This window comes from Tachyglossus aculeatus, chromosome 21 (genome assembly GCF_015852505.1).
Source record: "Tachyglossus aculeatus isolate mTacAcu1 chromosome 21, mTacAcu1.pri, whole genome shotgun sequence".
Lineage (NCBI taxonomy): Eukaryota > Metazoa > Chordata > Mammalia > Monotremata > Tachyglossidae > Tachyglossus > Tachyglossus aculeatus.
Window position 1 is genome coordinate 11,898,635 of NC_052086.1, and position 6,145 is coordinate 11,904,779.

At 50.7% G+C, this 6,145-nt stretch overlaps 1 non-coding gene across 1 annotated transcript; it reads right to left on the reverse strand.

Moving 5' to 3' along the window:
* LOC119942963 lies at positions 1–164 on the reverse strand. The gene has a single exon (XR_005455454.1). It is a non-coding gene; the product is annotated as a U1 spliceosomal RNA (small nuclear RNA).
* Positions 165–6,145: the final 5,981 nt, after the last annotated feature.

Below are 6,145 nucleotides of genomic sequence, written 5' to 3' on the forward strand. Positions count from 1 at the left end.
CAGGGGAGAGCGCGAACGCAGTCCCCCACTACCACAAATTATGCAGTCGAGTTTCCCGCATTTGGGGAAATCGCAGGGGTCAGCACAGCCAGAGTGCAATGGCGGAGCCTCACCCTGGGAAAACCACCTACGTGATCATGGTGTCTCCCCTGCCAGGTAAGTATGAAATCTTCATTACTCAGGGTAAGAGGCCATGACAGGCAAGACACTGTACAGATACGTCTACTACGACACAGCGGCCCAACTGTTCGATCATTTGTTCTAGGACTGTGCTAACACTCTGCCCAAGGGAAAAGGGCTGCTCTCCCCAGAAAAGCCCGTCAATCGCATTAATAAGAAGATTATCGGTCACTCCCCAGAATGCACAGCGCTCGCTCATCTGCATACCCCCGCCCGTGACGTGACGTCACCCACCAGCTATTCCCAACCTTCGCCCGTGGCTCTTTCGGGCGCATGCGCACACCTTTCATTCATTCAATCGAGCGCTTACCGGGTGCAGAGCATTCATTCACTCATTCGATCGTATTTACTGAGCGTCTGCTGGGTGCAGAGCACTGTACTAAGCGCTTGGAAAGTACAAGTCCAGGGCCTTCGGCTTTTCCCAACCTTCGCCTGTGGACCTTTTGGGCGCATGCGCACTACCTTTCGTTCATTCATTCAATCGTATTTATTGAGCGCCTACTGTGTGCAGAGCACTGTACTAAGCGCTTGGAAAGTACAAGTCCAGGGCCTTCGGCTTTTCCCGGCCTTCGCCTGTGGCTCTTTGGGGCGCCTGCGCACACCTTTCATTCATTCATTCGATTGTACTTATTGAGCGCTTATTGGGTGCAGAACAGTCATTCAATCGTATTTATTGAGCGCCTACTGTGTGCAGAGCACTGTACTAAGCGCTTGGGAAGTACAAGTCCAGGGCCTTCGGCTTTTCCCAACCTTCCCTTGTGGCTCTTTTGGGCGCATGCGCACTCCCTTTCATTCATTCATTCAATGTACTTATTGAGCGCCTACTGGGCGCAGAGCACTGTAGTAAACGCTTGGAAAGTACAATTCCAGGGCCTTCGGCTTTTCCCAACCTGCGCCTGTGGCTCTTTTGGGCGCATGCGCACTAGCTTTCATTCATTCAATCGTATTTACTGAGTGCTTATTGGGTGCAGAGCATTCATTCATTCAATCCTATTTATTGAGCGCCTACTGGGTGGAGGGACTGTACTAAGCGCTTGGAAACTACAAGTCCAGGGCCTTCGGCTTTTCCCACCCTTCGCCTGTGGCCTTTAGGGCGCATGCGCACTACCTTTCATTCATTCACTCATTCAATCGTATTTATTGAGCGCCTACTGGGCGCGGAGCACTGTACTAAGCGCTTGGAAAGTACAAGTCCAGGGCCTTCAACTTTTCCCAAACTTCGCCTGTGGCTCTTTGGGGCGCATACGCACTACCTTTCATTCATTCAATCATATTTATTGAGCACCTACTGGGTGCAGGGCACTGTACTAAGCGCTTGGGAAGTACAAGTCCATTGGGCTTTTCCCAACCTTCGCCTGTGGCTCTTCAGGGCGCAGGCGCACTACCTGTCATTCATTCACTCATTCAATCCTATTTACTGAGCGTCTACTGTGTGCAGAGCACTGGACTAAGCGCTTGGAAAGTACAAGTCCAGGGCCTCCGGCTTTTCCCAACCTTCGCCTGTGGCTCTTTGGAGCGCATGCGCACTACCTTTCACTCATTCAATCATTTATTGAGCACCTACTGGGTGCAGAGCACTGTACTAAGCGCTTGGGAAGTACAAGTCCATTCTGCTTTTCCCAACCTTCGCCTGTGGCTCTTTTGGGCGCATGCGCACTACCTTTCATTCATTCATTCATTCATTGATTCAATCGTATTTATTAAGCACCTACTGGGTGCAGAGCACTGTACTAAGCGCTTGGGTAGTACCAGTCCACTGCTTTCGGCTTTTCCCAACCTTCGCCTGTGGCTCTTTGGAGCGCATGCGCACTACCTTTCACTCATTCAATCATTTATTGAGCACCTACTGTGTGCAGAGCACTGTACTAAGCGCTTGGGAAGTACAAGTCCATTCTGCTTTTCCCAACCTTCGCCTGTGGCTCTTTTGGGCGCATGCGCACTACCTTTCATTCATTCATTCATTCAATCGTATTTATTGAGCCCCTACTGGGTGCAGAGCACTGTACTAAACGCTTGGGAAGTACAAGTCCATCCGGCTTTTCCCAACCTTCGCCTGCGGCTCTTTGGGGCGCATGCGCACTACCTTTCACTCATTCAATCGTATTTATTGAGTGCTTATTGGGTGCAGAGCATTCATTGATTCAATCGTATTTATTGAGCGCCAACTGGGTGGAGGGACTGTACTAAGCGCTTGGAAAGTACAAGTCCATTTGGCTTTTCCCAACCTTCGCCTGTGGCTCTTTTGGGCGCATGCGCACTACCTTTCATTCATTCAATCGTATTTATTGAGCCCCTACTGGGTGCAGAGCACTGTACTAAGCGCTTGGAAAGTACAAGTCCAGGGCCTTCAACTTTTCCCAAACTTCGCCTGTGGCTCTTTGGGGCGCATGCGCACTACCTTTCACTCATTCAATCGTATTTATTGAGCGCCTACTGGGTGCAGAGCACTGTACTAAGCGCTTGGGAAGTACAAGTCCATTTGGCTTTTCCCAACCTTCGCCTGTGGCTCTTTTGGGCGCATGCGCACTGCCTTTCATTCATTCATTCATTCAATCGTATTTATTGAGCGTCTACTGGGTGCAGAGCACTGTACTAAGCGCTTGGGAAGTACAAGCCCAGGGCCTTCGGCTTTTCCCAACCTTCGCCTGTGGCTCTTTGGGGCGCATGCGCACTACCTTTCACTCATTCAATCGTATTTATTGAGCGCCTACTGGGTGCAGGGCACTGTACTAAGCGCTTGGGAAGTACAAGTCCATCTGGCTTTTCCCAACCTTCGCCTGTGGCTCTTTTGGGCGCATGCGCAGTACCTTTCATTCATTCATTCACTCATTGATTCAATCGTATTTATTAAGCACCTACTGGGTGCAGAGCACTGTACTAAGCGCTTGGAAAGTACAAGTCCAGGGCCTTCAACTTTTCCCAAACTTCGCCTGTGGCTCTTTGGGGCGCATGCGCACTACCTTTCACTCATTCAATCGTATTTATTGAGCGCCTACTGGGTGCAGAGCACTGTACTAAGCGCTTGGGAAGTACAAGTCCATTTGGCTTTTCCCAACCTTCGCCTGTGGCTCTTTTGGGCGCATGCGCAGTACCTTTCATTCATTCATTCACTCATTGATTCAATCGTATTTATTAAGCACCTACTGGGTGCAGAGCACTGTACTAAGCGCTTGGGAAGTACAAGCCCAGGGCCTTCGGCTTTTCCCAACCTTCGCCTGTGGCTCTTTGGGGCGCATGCGCACTACCTTTCACTCATTCAATCGTATTTATTGAGCGCCTACTGGGTGCAGGGCACTGTACTAAGCGCTTGGGAAGTACAAGTCCATCTGGCTTTTCCCAACCTTCGCCTGTGGCTCTTTTGGGCGCATGCGCAGTACCTTTCATTCATTCATTGATTCAATCGTTTTTATTAAGCCCCTACTGGGTGCGGAGCACTGTACTAAGCGCTTGGGTAGTACAAGTCCACTGCCTTCGGCTTTTCCCAACCTTCGCCTGTGGCTCTTTGGAACGCATGCGCACTACCTTTCACTCATTCAATCATTTATTGAGCACCTACTGTGTGCAGAGCACTGTACTAAGCGCTTGGGAAGTACAAGTCCATTTGGCTTTTCCCAACCTTCGCCTGTGGCTCTTTTGGGCGCATGCGCACTGCCTTTCATTCATTCATTCATTCAATCGTATTTATTGAGCGTCTACTGGGTGCAGGGCACTGTACTAAGCGCTTGGGAAGTACAAGTCCATCTGGCTTTTCCCAACCTTCGCCTGTGGCTCTTTTGGGCGCATGCGCCGTACCTTTCATTCATTCATTGATTCAATCGTTTTTATTAAGCACCTACTGGGTGCAGAGCACTGTACTAAGCGCTTGGGTAGTACAAGTCCACTGCCTTCGGCTTTTCCCAACCTTCGCCTGTGGCTCTTTGGAACGCATGCGCACTACCTTTCACTCATTCAATCATTTATTGAGCACCTACTGTGTGCAGAGCACTGTACTAAGCGCTTGGGAAGTACAAGTCCATTTGGCTTTTCCCAACCTTCGCCTGTGGCTCTTTTGGGCGCATGCGCACTGCCTTTCATTCATTCATTCATTCAATCGTATTTATTGAGCGTCTACTGGGTGCAGAGCACTGTACTAAGCGCTTGGGAAGTACAAGTCCATTAGGCTTTTCCCAACCTTCGCCTGTGGCTCTTTTGGGCACATGCGCACTGCCTTTCATTCATTCAATCGTATTTATTGAGCGCCTACTGGGCGTAGAACACTGTACTAAGCGCTTGGAAAGTACAAGCCAGGGCCTTCGGCTTTTCCCAACCTTCGCCTGTGGCTCTTTTGGGCGCATGCGCACTGCCTTTCTTCCATTCACTCATTCAATCGTATTTATTGAGCGCCTACTGGGTGCAGAGCACTGTACTAAGCGCTTGGAAAGTACAAGTCCAGGGCCTTCGGCTTTTTCCAACCTTCACCTGTGGCTCTTTTGGGCGCATGTGCACTACCTTTCATTCATTCACTCAATCGTATTTATTGAACGCTTACTGGGTGCAGAGCATTCACTCATTCAATCGTATTTATTGAGCGCCTACTGGGTGCAGAGCACTGCACTAAGCGCTTGGGAAGTACAAACCCATTCGGCTTTTCCCAACCTTCGCCTGTGGCTCTTTTGGGTGCATGCGCACTACCTTTCATTCATTCAATCGTATTCATTGAGCGCTTACTGGATGCAGAGCATTCATTCAATCGTATTTATTGAACGCCTACTGGGCGTAGAACACTGTACTAAGCTCTTGGAAAGTATAAGCCAGGGCCTTCGGCTTTTCCCAACCTTCGCCTGTGGCTCTTTTGGGCGCATGCGCACTGCCTTTCTTCCATTCACTCATTCAATCGTATTTATTGAGCGCCTACTGGGTGCAGAGCACTGTACTAAGCGCTTGGGAAGTACAAGCCCGGGGCCTTCGGCTTTTCCCAACCTTCGCCTGTGGCTCCTTGAGGCGCATGCTCACACGATAGGTGACCGATAAATGTCGCTGAAAGCCTGACTCTTCCGCATCTCCCGGAGGGGTAGGGAGGCAGGGTGGGACTGCCGACTTGTACTTCCCAAGCGCTTAGTACAGTGCTCTGCACACAGTAAGTGCTCAATAAATACGATTGATTGATTGGGAAGCAACAGCTGTGTCACGCAGGGTCCGCGGCCTGTCACACTTCAAGGCGCTTGAAGCCCCCGCGGGAAGGCGGCCCTGTCTCCGCTTGTTTGGGGGCGATGAGGTCGTGCCCACCCTCCCACCCCCCAAAACCCGACAGGACGGAATGAAAGTGTGAAGGAAAATCAATCAATCGTTATTTATTGAGCGCTTACTGTGTGCAGGGCACTGTACTGAGCGCTTGGGAAGTCCAAGTTGGCAACATATAGAGACGGTCCCTACCCAACAGTGGGCTCACCGTCTAAAAGGAGTCTCCAGTGGGTGCTTTGAGGAGAGAAGCAGCGTGGCTCGGTGGAAAGAGCCCGGGCTTTGGAGTCAGAGGTCATGGGTTCAAGTCCCGGCTCTGCCAATTACCAGCTGGGTGACTTTGGGCAAGTCACTTCACTTCTCTGAGCCTCAGTGATCTCATCTGGAAAATGGGGATTAAGACTGCGAGCCCCCCGTGGGACAACCTGATCACCTTGTAACCTCCCCAGCGCTTAGAACAGTGCTTTGCACATAGTAATCGCTTAATAAATGCCATCATTATTATTATGAGGGGAAACTCCTAACCCAGGCTCCATTAGCACGCGTGCCCCTCGAGCCCGAATTTAATCAGCCAAGTGCCCAGCGCTCTGGAGGGGTCCATCAGTGAGAAGTAGTATGAGCTCAGTGGAAAGAGCCTGGGCTCTGGAGTCAGGGGTCATGGGTTCAAATCCCGGCTCCGCCAACCGTCAGCTGTGTGACTTTGGGCAAGTCACTTCACTTCTCTGGGCCTCAGTTCCCTCATCTGTAA